We start from the raw sequence: 12,461 nt of genomic DNA, 5'->3' as shown, positions 1-12,461 counted from the left end.
GCTCTTAAATGCCATGCAAATGTAAGGTCTTATAAACACAGATGTTAAGCTAAGCATTGGGAAAACTCAGATTTCACCCAACGAACTTTGGTCAATGGTATGAATCTTTGGTGAGGGCAGAATCACTGGACAACAATTAAAGGTAGAGAGTGAGATTTGATTTACTTTCTATGTCCATGGCATGGATTTCCAGGTCTTCACAGGTAGATGTAGCCTCTAACAAGACTTAATTTCCACATTTTCTAAGCCAGCTCAAAACCCTAAAGATAAGAAGATTTGAAGGTGCTTGACTAAGAATCTGAGGCTGCACCGTCAGTGGGGCTTTAAAATGAGGAGCAGCACAGTGATTCCATGATCCTTTTGAAATTATGACACCCTATTAGCTCATTTAACTTCTCCCACTAGCTTTGAAAAGGTGTTGCATGACACATTTATTTACCTTGAAATTAAAGTGAGTTTAAGGTAATTTTGTTTTGAGAGGTTCTTAGAGTTTTTGCGATCTATTGAGAGCCCAAGTCATCACCAAAGCGGGAGTTGAGATCATTTGTCTGGAGACTGCACAGGACTTGATGCTGGGTTAGTGCCCAGAAGGATTTGGAGTGGTTGGCTGTTTCTACTAATGACTGACTGGAGTGTTCATGCTGCTGCTTCCCAGTTGCTGTTCAAGTGGAGCAAACAGAGCTGGTCTAACTGATGCACGCAGATGGTTATGTTACTCCCTGGAGAGAAGGCTTGCAGCTCCTAGGTGACTGGTAGAAAAATCTCTTCACTGTTTGACATGGCTTTATTTACAATGACATTGTTGTTGTTATTTGTATGTTAAAAAACAGAACTCCTGGTGGAATTGCCACATCAGATTCATGAGAGGGTTAGGGAAATGGATGCATTTCTATTTGGATGTTGAGGTGATCTAGCATAGCTTCAGAGATTTCTTTTTCTTTTTTAATTGAAACATAATTGATTATACATATTTATGGGAGAGATTTTAAAAGGTATCTGCACCCTAAATATATACTTTATATAATGTTCAAGGTAGATAACATAGAACTGTGTTGTTCAATACTGTAGCTACTAGGTACATGAGGCTATTTAAATTTAAAATCACTTAAGATAAAAAATTCACTTCCTGAGTCACACTAGCTGTATTTTAAGTGCTTTGTAGCCACATGTGGCCACTAGCTATCGAGCTGAACAATGCAGAATCAAAACATTTCTGCCATCACAGAAAGTTCTATCAGATAGTGCATGTATAAAGATGAGAATATTTTCCTCCATTAACTAAGATGTGAGTTATCCTAGAAAAAATATTAATATTAATATTAGTATTTTATGTCCTCAGAGAGAAATATAAAATATTCCATTTACCTGCTTCAAAATTAAGAGTATGAGTCATAAAACTTAATTGAATAGCTACAACAAATTGTAAAATGCAAATGTAGTTTCCCATTAAAAATAGTGTGCAGAGGGAAAGAGATTGGGGACAGTAAAAGAGGGACAGAGGCAAACTCAGTCATCTAGATACCCACACATATGCACACAGAGAGACAGATGGGGAAGGAGAAGGATTTGTAAACATGAGTCCCTGAGAAAGAAAGGACTAGAGAAAGGCGGAGGGCAGGGGTAGGGGAAAGGGAAACTGGAATCATAGGAAGACAAGGAAGATTTCACCAGCTCTAAGCTGTTTGTTGAAGGTCACAGATCAGAGCTCACGGTTGCTGAGAGTTAGCACCTTTTATCTTCTGCGCTGTGACTTATAGATGGGGCCCTGTTCCCAACATTTGAAATGCTCTAAAGTGGGCTCCTAGCAGCAGATGTTTTCAACCTCTTCCCTAGAGTCCTAGAGTGGCTGTTCTCAGGGAGTGATTCTCAGATACAGCAGCATCAGCGTCACTGATAACCTGTTAGAGATGCAAATTCTCAGGCCCCGCCTACCCGGACTAAAGGAATCAGAGACTCTGGGGGCCTCTGTTTTAAGCAGCCCTCCAGGGGATTCTTATGCACTTTCAAGTTTGAAAACAACTGTTGCAGAATTACAGGTGGAAATGGGAGGGTCTATAAACTCCTTGAAACGTTATGCAATTTTATTATGATTTTTTTTTCCTCCTGGGGACGGGATTCCTACTTCCTACAAAATATTTGATGCTTCCATCCCCCCCATCCCCCACTAAAAAAATTAAAAACACTCCCTTATATTCTACACTATGAAAGAGCGGAGCCCTGTGCCAAACTAAAATGTATTCTGCAGTGACCAGCTAACCTTACCTGAGAGGCCAGACGAAATCAAATTGAGAAGCAGCTCAGGGTGGAGTCAGATCTTCTACCCTTCTGTTTTAGGAATTTGACCTGATTTCCATTCTCTGAAAATTGATTTTAGAACCTAATGATGAAGAGGTTATAGTCCACGGTCAAGATATGCAGATACCCAATTTAGGATTAGAATAGGGCAGCTTTCAAAGAAGGACAAAGCTTCCTTTGCTTGTGTATCCTACCTCAAGGAGACACAGAGGCATTTGAAGGATCTAAATAAGAAGTTCGGTCTTCCCCACCTGGCATATTGCAGTACTCGCCTTGGGTGGATGGGGATTTTCTGGGTGTAATTAGTTAACATCTATTAAGCAAGGCCATTTATTAAGTACTTCACACTGTGGGACCTTAATGCACTGTAATTGATGATGACAACAGAGGCAGCATCCTTTTCAGTTGGTACAGAGTCTCTGTTCTGTTGACTCCATGGTGGTCTGAAGCTTGTGGGAATTTTTGTGCTTGGGGATATAATGTGTAATAGTGATTTCTCAGAGTTTTCGATTTGCAGAGCGATTGGATACACTCCGGTGGTTCAAGCAGCTGTTGTAATGGTGCCTTATCCAGTTCAACATTAATCCCAGCCCTGTAGGATTCCAGATCTTCAAAGGAGTATTTAATCAGTATGTATGCTATTAGCACTCGCTGAATGTAAGAATTGGGTTCTGCATGTGACCAAGTAGAGAGAGATATTACCAAGCAGAAGAAATGGTTTCATTTTCTTTTTCTTCTAATTCATCTAATATTGTAATAGCTAATACACATCTCGAACCATTTTAGTAGGTAGTATTTATTGATTGTTTGCTGTGTGCCAAGCATTATGTACAAACATTTTCTTATTAAATCTCACACCAACTGCCCCAAATTAGACACATTGTTATTCTCAGTTTATTCATGAAGACACCTAGTTTAGACAAGTTCAGTAACCTCAACAGTGTCACACATGTATTTGTCAGTAAAGGCCAATAGCAATAACAAAAGACTGCAGTATGTCTGTGGTTTTAAAATTTCTTTCTTTCTCACACTCAGTCCCATGCAGGTTAGCGGGGATGAGGGAAATGGGGAAAAGTTGAGTTCTGCTCCATGCAGTTATTCAGGGTTGCTTCCTTCCCTCTTGTGGCTTTACCCTTCTCTGGGGCTTCAGAATCCTCTCTTCATAGGTGACAGATGGGGAAAGAACATGGAGAATGACACATGGGAGGTTTTGATGGGCCAGGCCAGGAAAAGGCACACATCATTTCTATCCCAGAGTTCAGTCACAGGGCCACATGGCACTACAGTGGAGGCTGAGGAATGTCATCCAGATGTGGTGCTCAGGAAGAAGAGGAGAACAAGGAGACTGTTGAGCGCCAGAGCTTGTAAGCAGCAGGGACCCAAACTCACTTTTGTCTGACTCCAAAGCCCTGTTCATTATGAAAGCAAAACTGACAGTTTACCCTGCCTCTCTTATGAATAAGTGTACATGTTGTTTTAGGCTGTTTTCTGTTGGTGTAACTGAATACCCAAACTGGGGAATTTATAAAGAAAAGAAATTTATTTAGCTCACAGTTCTGGAGGCTAGGAAGTTCAGACCATGGTGCCAGAATCTGGTGAGGGCCTTTTTGCTGCATCATAACATGGCTGAGGGCATCACATGGCGAGGGGGCAAGAGCTGTGTGTGTCAGCTCAGGTCTCTCTTCCTCTTCTAATAAAGTCCCATCATGGAGGCTGCACCCTGATGACCTTATATAGTCCTAATCAAAAGGCCCCTCCTCCAATCAACATATAAATTTTGGGATTAAGTTTCTAATACATGAGATTGGGAGGCATATTCAAACCATAACAATCATGTTTTGCAGTTAGGGAGAAAAACCACTTTGTACCCCACAATAAACCAAAAACAATAAGGTCATCTTATCTAGTTCTTTAGTTCTAATCCCACAATGAATGACATCTTGCACGTTTTCTGTGTGCCTGGACTCATCTGGCTAAAACAACTTTAGCCTTGACTTTAGCATTGCTGATGTCTGAAGAAATGACACAACATTTGTGTATTTGATAATCCCATGAGAAAGTTGCTGTTTTCCTACCATGGACAGACTAATGGCTATCTTACTCTTTTTCTGTTAAACACAAACACACATGCACATACACACAAACTTTTTCAAGCCATTCCTTCTGAAGTCTGACTCCCTTGTATTTTATTTCAAGAAAATGTTTATTTTCTAAATGCTTTTGTCTTTGAGTGTTTTTTTGACACCATTTATCCCAGTTCTCACTTTCAAATTGATTTCTTCTCTTGATCAATTTCCCAAGTATTTCACCTCATATGATAGTTGTGTTTCTAAAAAGTTTAGCAAAAAACGAATTATTTTCTAGTTGAATTCATTTTTTTAGTGTAAAAATTATTTTTATTAAAAAAAGAAAAAAAAAACTTGTTTAAAAAATGTACAAGCCATAGTCCAGATTTAGGCTGTTAATGAGTTTCTAATCATCTGCACATCATTAGAAATATGCTTTATACATTTTAAGTGAAAGCATCCACTATATTGTTAAATTAAATGATGGAACACATGAGCTATACTGATGAAGAATTTATCTGAAAACAAGGGATATCTTCTCTTTCCTATGGCAGCATTCTCTTAGGCTCAGCAGCATGGCTCCAACAGCTCCATTAACCTCCTTTGTTCATTACACATTTGTGCATTTTTTAAAAATTTTGTTTTTTATTTTTTTACTATACATACATGTGGGATACAACATTGATTTTCAATGACTGTGTAGAATATGTGGTGGTTAGATCAGTATAGTTAGCTTATTCCTCATTACAATATGCAATCATTCTTTGTGTCCATTGACCAATTCCTCATTAGCCCCCCTCCCTGTCCCCCTCCCCTCCCCTTTTTCACTTCTAGTTTTCTTAAAGTTCAGTGTATTACTGTAATTGTTCTTTCTTTCTTTGTCTCTGTCTCTCTTTATTGTTCATTTGTATATTTATGGATTCAGCTTCTAGCTATGAGTGAGAACATGAAGTATTTCTCTATCTGTACCTGGGTTATTTCACTTAGGATAAGTTTCTCCATGCTCATCCATGTTGTTGGAAATAGTAGAATTTCATTCTTTTTTTATGGCTGAGTAGTATTCTATTGTGTATATATACTACAATTTCCTTATTCAGTCATCCATCGATGGACATTTAGGTTGGTTCCATCACCTAGCTATTGTAAGTGTAGCTGAAATAAACATGGGAGTGCAGGTATCCCTTCTACATGATGTTTTTCAATCCTCTGGATATATCCCCAGGAGTGGGATTGCTGGATCGTATGGAAGTTCTATTTGTAATTGTTTAAGGAATGTCCATACTGTTCTCCATAATGACTATACTAATTTACAGTCCCACCAATGGTGCAGGAGGGCTCCTCTCTCTTCACATCCTTGCCAGCATTTGTTATTCTCTGTCTTTTTTATAACAGCCAGCTTGATGGGGGTGAGATGATATCTCAAAGTGTTTTTGATTTTCATTTCCCTGATGATTAGTGATGTTGAGCATTTTTTCATATACCTGTTGGCTATTTGTATGTCTTCCTTTGAGAAACGTCTATTCAGCATCTTTGCCCATTTTTTAATTGGATTATTTGTTGTTTTTGTTGTAAATTTGTCTGAGTTCTTTTTATATTCTGGATGTTAATCCCTTGTCAGATGCATATTTCGCAAATATTTTCTCCCATTCTATAAGGTATCTTCTCACTCTATTGATTGTTTTCTTTGCTGTATAGAAGCTTTTTAGTTTGATATAATCCCATTTTTTCTTTTGTTGCCTGTGCTTCTGGGGTGTTATGCTAATGGTTGAATACCCTACTCAAAAAACATTGACTGGCTGGATGGATTAAAAAACTAGACCCAACTATATGCTGCCTTCAAAAACCCCACCTCACCTGTAAAGATTCTCACAGACTAAAGTGAAAGGTTGGAAAAAGATATCCCACGCAAATAGAAACCAAAAATGAGCAGGAGTAGCTATTCTTATATCAGATAAAATGGACTTTAAACCAAAAAATATAAAAAGAGACAAAGAAGGCCATTATATAATGATAAAGTGTTCTATCCACCAAGAAGGCATAACAATCATAAATATATATGTTCCCAACATTGGTGCACCCAGATTTATAAAGCGAACATTACTACATCTAAAGAGAGAGATACACTTCTATACTGTAATATTTCAGGACCTGAGCATCACCCTCAACGCTGGACAGATCATCTAGGCAACAAATCAATAGGGAAAGACAGGGTATAAACTACACTCTGGACCAATTGGACTTATATATAGAACATTTTACCTAACAACCAGAGAATATACATTCTTCTCATCAGCTCATGGAACATTCTCCAAGATAGATCACACATTAGGTCACAAATCAAGTATAACACTATGTGATGTCAAATTATACTACAAAGCTATTGTAACCAAAACAGCGTGGTACTGGTATAAAAATAGACATTCAGACCAGTGGAGTAGAATTGAGAACCCAGAAATCACCCCTCAGGCTTATAGCCATTGACTATTGGACAAAGACCACAAAAATCTACATTGGGGAAAAGACTGCCTCGTCAACAAGTGGTGGTGGGAAAACTGGTTATCCATATGCAGAAGAATGAAACTAGATATACATCTCTCACCATACACTAAAATCAACTTAAAGTAGATTAAAGACTTAAATATAAGACCTGAAACTGTAAAATTACTAAGGGAAAATATAGGTGAAACCCCTCAACAATTAGGTTTGGGTACAGGCTTTATGAACATGAGCCTGAAAGCACAAGCAGCAAAAGAAAAAATAAACAAATGGGACTATATCAAACTAAAAAGCTTCTGCACAGCAAAGGAAACAATCAACAGAGTGAAATGACAACCTACAGAGTGGGAGAAAATTTTTGCTAAGTATCAACAAATTTTAAAAAATTGAAATAATTTCATGCATCTTCTCATATCACAATGGATTAAAACTAGAAATTAATAACAAATGAAACTTTGGACATCACATGAATACTTGGAAATTAAACAACATGCTTCTGAATGACATATGAGTTAAAGAAGAAATCAAACAGGAAATCAAAAAATTCTTGAAACTAATGATAATAACAACACATCATACCAAAACCTGTGGGATACTGCAAAAGAGGATAGAATGATTTCAAATAAACAACCTAACTTTACACCTCAAGGAACTAGAAAAAGAAGAACGATCCAATCCAGAAGTTAGTAGGTGCGAAGAAATAATTAAAATCAGAGCAGAACTAAATGAAATAGAGACCAAAAATAAGATACAAAAGATCAATGAAACAAAAAGTTGGTTTTTTGAGAAGATAAACAAAATAGACAAACCACTACCCAGACTTACTAAAAAAAGAAAAAAGAAGACTCAAATAACAAAAATTAGAAAGGAAAAAGGGGATATCACAACTGATACTACAGAAATACAAATAATCATTAGAGATTACTATGAAAAACTATACACTAACAAATTTGAAAATCTGGAGGAAATAGATAAATTTCTATCCATATTCGAACTACCAAGATTGAACCTAGATGACATAGAAAAACTGAACAGACTAATAACAAGCAACGAGAGTGAAGCAGTAATCAGAAATCTTCCAAAAAAGAAAAGCCCAGGACCACGTGGCTTCACTGCTGAATTCTATCAAACTTTTAAAGAGAAATTAATACTAGTTCTTTTCAAATGATTCCAAAAAATTGAAACAGAAACCGTTCTCCCAAACTCATTATATGAAGCCATCATCACCCTGATACCAAAACCAGACAAAGATACAACAAAAAAAGAAAACTACAGGCCAATATCTTTGATGAATTTAGACACTAAAATCCTCAACAAAATACTAGCAAACAAAATACAGCAAAATATCACAAAGATTATACATCATGATCAAGTGGGATTCATCCCAGGAATGCAAGGATGGTTCAACATACACAAGTCAATAAGTGTGATACACCACATCAACAAAGTCAAGAACAAAAACCATGTGATTATCTCAGTAGATGCAGAAAAAGCATTTGACAAAATTCAACAGTCCTTTATGATGAAGACTCTCAACAAATTAGGTATAGAGGGAAGGTATCTCAACATAACAAAAGCCATATACGATAAACCCACTGACAATATCATCCTGAATGGGGAAAAGCTGAAAGCTTTCCCCTTAAGATCAGGAACAAGACAAGGATGCCCACTCTCTCCACTCCTATATAACACAGTATTGAAAGTACTTGACGGAGCAATTAGACAAGAGAAAGAAATAGAGGGCATCCAAATAGGTAAAGAGGAAATCAAATTGTCCCTGTTCACAGATGACATGATTCTACATATAGAAAACCCAAGAGACTCTACCAAAAAACTCTTAGAGCTGATAAATGAATTCAGTAAGGTTGTAGGATGCAAAATAACCATACAAAAATCAGTAGCATTTTTATACACCAACAACAAACTAGAAGAAAAAGAGATAAAGAAAGCAAGTCCATTGACAATATTCTCCAAAAAATAAAATACCTAGGAATAAATCTAACCAAAGAGGTGAAAGATCTCTACAATGAGAACTACAAATCACTTCTGAAATAAGTTAAAGAAGACACTAAGAGATGGAAAGACATTCCTTGTTTGTGGATTGGAAGAATCAATGTAGTAAAAATGTCCATACTACCCAAAGCCATCTACAGATTCAATGTGGTTCCCATCAAAACACCAATGACATTCTTTATAGAAATAGAAAAAAGCAATCCTAGCATTCATATGGAATAGCAAAAGGCCCTGAATAGCCAAAGCAATCTTGAGCAAAAAAAGTAAAGCTTGGAGGCATTACACTTCCTGACTTCAAAGTATGTTACAAATCTGTAGTAACAAAAACAGCACAGTACTGGCATAAAAACAGATACATGGACCAATGGAATGGAATAGAGAACTCAGAAATCAACCCACATATTTACAGCCAACTGATCTGTGACAAAGGCACCAAGAACATTCACTGGGGAAAAGACTGCCTCTTCAATAAATTGTGCTGGGAAAACTGGATATCCATTTGTAGAAGAATGAATCTTGATCTGTATCTTTTACCATATACTAAAATCAACTCAAAATGGATTAGAGACCTAAATATAAGTCCTGAAACTTTAAAACTCCTAGAAGAAAATGTAGGGGAAATGCTCCAGGATTTAAGACTGGGCAATAAATTCATTTTTAACACAGTGAAGGAGCTTGCTGTTTTTTTTAAAAAAAAATTGTTCTTGTTTTTCTTGGCTAAGTAAATGGCACAAGCACTTTAATCAAGTGAATAGTTCTTACATAATTTGTGTGTCATTATAAATAGCAGAGATTTCCATTCAAATGCTTTCATGGGTCATTCAGGTACCAAGTATGTGAAGAGGCTTTGTATAAAGTGGTAGGGAGTGGTAGGGACTATGGATAACTAACTGGAAAGTACTCATACATGCCTCACCTAAAGGTGTACCACGTCAGAATTATTAAAATTACTGTTCTGGTGAGGAGAAAATGTGCATATAGGCCAAATCAAGCCAACACACTTATATGTAATGTAGCATGATATAATTTTCAACTATTTTCTAAATCCAAAATACGTATTTGATAAGACATCATAACCTTAACTATCAACAGAATGACCAGATTACTGCTGAAAAAACATCTAGTTATGAGTTAGCCACTCTTTTACAGTTAATATCTAGTTTATAATAACTATCTGTGTTCCTTCTTTAAAATTCTATTGGTGGTATCCCTCCTTTACAACATTTAACATTTTTGGAATAAATATTTAAAGCATTTAAAACTTGAGGCCAGGAACAAGACCTATCACCTTAATCCTTACTTTTCTCAGGAACTAATTCTTTCTTGTAATACTTCCCTGCATGTTGGGTGAAGTAGTTGATCTCCTGTGGTGGGATCATGGTTGAACCATATGTAATTGCCAATATTTAAACACTTTTTAAACTTACAAATCCAGCATTTTAGTGTGGTTCATGTAGTGAAGAATCCAATATTCACAGAAAACTTCGGAAATACACATTTCTTTTCTTTGTCCAGGAGTTAAATGGCTTAAAAACCATGAGCCCAAATTTAAGAGAGATAAACTGACTAGATTGTAGCAAATAGGTTTACAAGTTGGAAAGAAAGAACATACTGATGTTCTCATCTTCTACTCTGAATTTTGTTAACTGCAGAAACAGCATGATCGTGGCTGAGAACCAGGTCACTGAGGCCTGAGTACATGGCACGAAGTAATTGATTTGGCAAATGTCATCTTCTGTATCCCAATGATAGAGGACAACTATCCTTACTTTGCCTTTAATTAAGAAAGTTTGCAGTACACCTTTATGATATTGCCACAGGGTTGTGAAAACTTGCCTCCTAATGGCAGAATATTCTTTGAGACTTAGTGGGCATGGCACTGTTCTCCATTAGGTAAGTTCACCACCACATCAATGAATTCCTAATTAGTGGAGAGCTGGAGATAATGGTGCCACACACCCAAATCACAGTTGTGGACTATATACAGTGCAGAGAATGAAAAATGAAATGAAAAAAAAAAAAAAAAGAATCAAGGACTAACAAGCTCTGTTTCATTTTTTGGAACTTAGTAGAAAGGAAAAACACAAAATATTGCCAATTGGTATAAATTGAGGGCTTTAACACTACCCACCTTAAAACATATGTGATACTAGTTGTGGAGAAGACATAAACCCCACTTGGGGCACTCCTGGCTGCCATCACTGAGCTGTGTTGAAAAGACATAAATTTGCATGGGTAGTGGAACAGGTTGCTGCTCTAGAAAAAAATTAAAGCAGAGTACACATACACCATGATTTTGGAATTCTAAGTGGATAACAATTAGGTCTTCTTGAGCTGTGGCAAAACCAGCGTCCCTTAGAGTTCTGAATCAGAGGCTTTCTGGAAGCTCAGATTTTGAGAAACAGTTGTTAGCATGCTGCTGGTCATGGGAATCTATGGGAAGGAATACTAAAGGTATCCCATAACCTTTCAGTTGGATATTTCTGTTCTGGGTTAGGCAATATAGGACTTGTCCTCACACAAAGTTGATCAGGCCCATATGGCTTCTATGGACAAAAAATAGGTTAATGGTACACACATACACACAGGAATTGGCTAAGTCAGTCATAGTCACCACAGAAGTTTGTGCCCACCAGAAAAGTTCCAGGGAGTATGTAAATAGAAGCACATTGGAGCCCTCCAAGTCTCATATACCTCCCCAAATGATAATGGCTCTGGAAGAGCAAGAGCAGGCATCGTTTACTGATGAGGCAACCAGATATCTTCATAGTGCATGATATTGGAAGGCAGTGACCACTCACCCAATAGTTTGATGCTCCCTGACAGATGGGAAGACAAGGAAATCAGGTCAGCAGACAGAGATAGGTATAATAAATCAGTTCTGTGAAGAAGCCAGTTAAGAGGAAAATTATAACACTGTGATCTATATTTGGGCTGTCACAATGGGTTTGACAGAATGGTTGGAACCTGGAAAATTCAGGGATGAATTATTAGGAGATACTTGGGCAAGGACTATGGCAAAACCATGAATACCTAACTAGCATGATGAACTTATAATACAGCAAGTTACCGCACACCAAACTAAGGCCACTCCTTTGGCTCACAGGAATGTTCAAGTGTTCCTCCTTACCTAACAGGTCATGCACAATGAGGATAGAGAGGATATGTCATGATGTTGCTCTGGGTTCAGGATCATGTGGTTCTAATATTGACAACTGAATAGATGTGTGACTGGAATGTGTCCTGCCTGCCAATGATCATGACCCAATATAAAGCATCGGTATGACTAAATATTGACTTGAGAGGGACGGGATTGGCAGGGTGAAACACACAGGTTCTATGTGGTTAGCAGGAGGATCTAACCATTGTAGACATCTTGTTCATATGAAAAGCTCCAACTCATTTGTAACTGTGGAAATGTGAAGCCCATTATCAACTATGCTCCCGTTCTGTTTTAATTCCTTTTGTCCAACACCAATCTCTGCATCTCTCATACTTGCTCTGTGCCTCAGGGAGTCTGACCTCTTTGAACTATACCACCCAGCCTCCCTTGCTGGCTGGCTTGTACCAAACAGAGACCCCCCCATCCCC

This window comes from Cynocephalus volans, chromosome X (assembly GCF_027409185.1).
Source record: "Cynocephalus volans isolate mCynVol1 chromosome X, mCynVol1.pri, whole genome shotgun sequence".
Classification (NCBI taxonomy): Eukaryota; Metazoa; Chordata; class Mammalia; order Dermoptera; family Cynocephalidae; genus Cynocephalus; species Cynocephalus volans.
Note: the sequence above shows the minus strand (reverse complement) of the source record.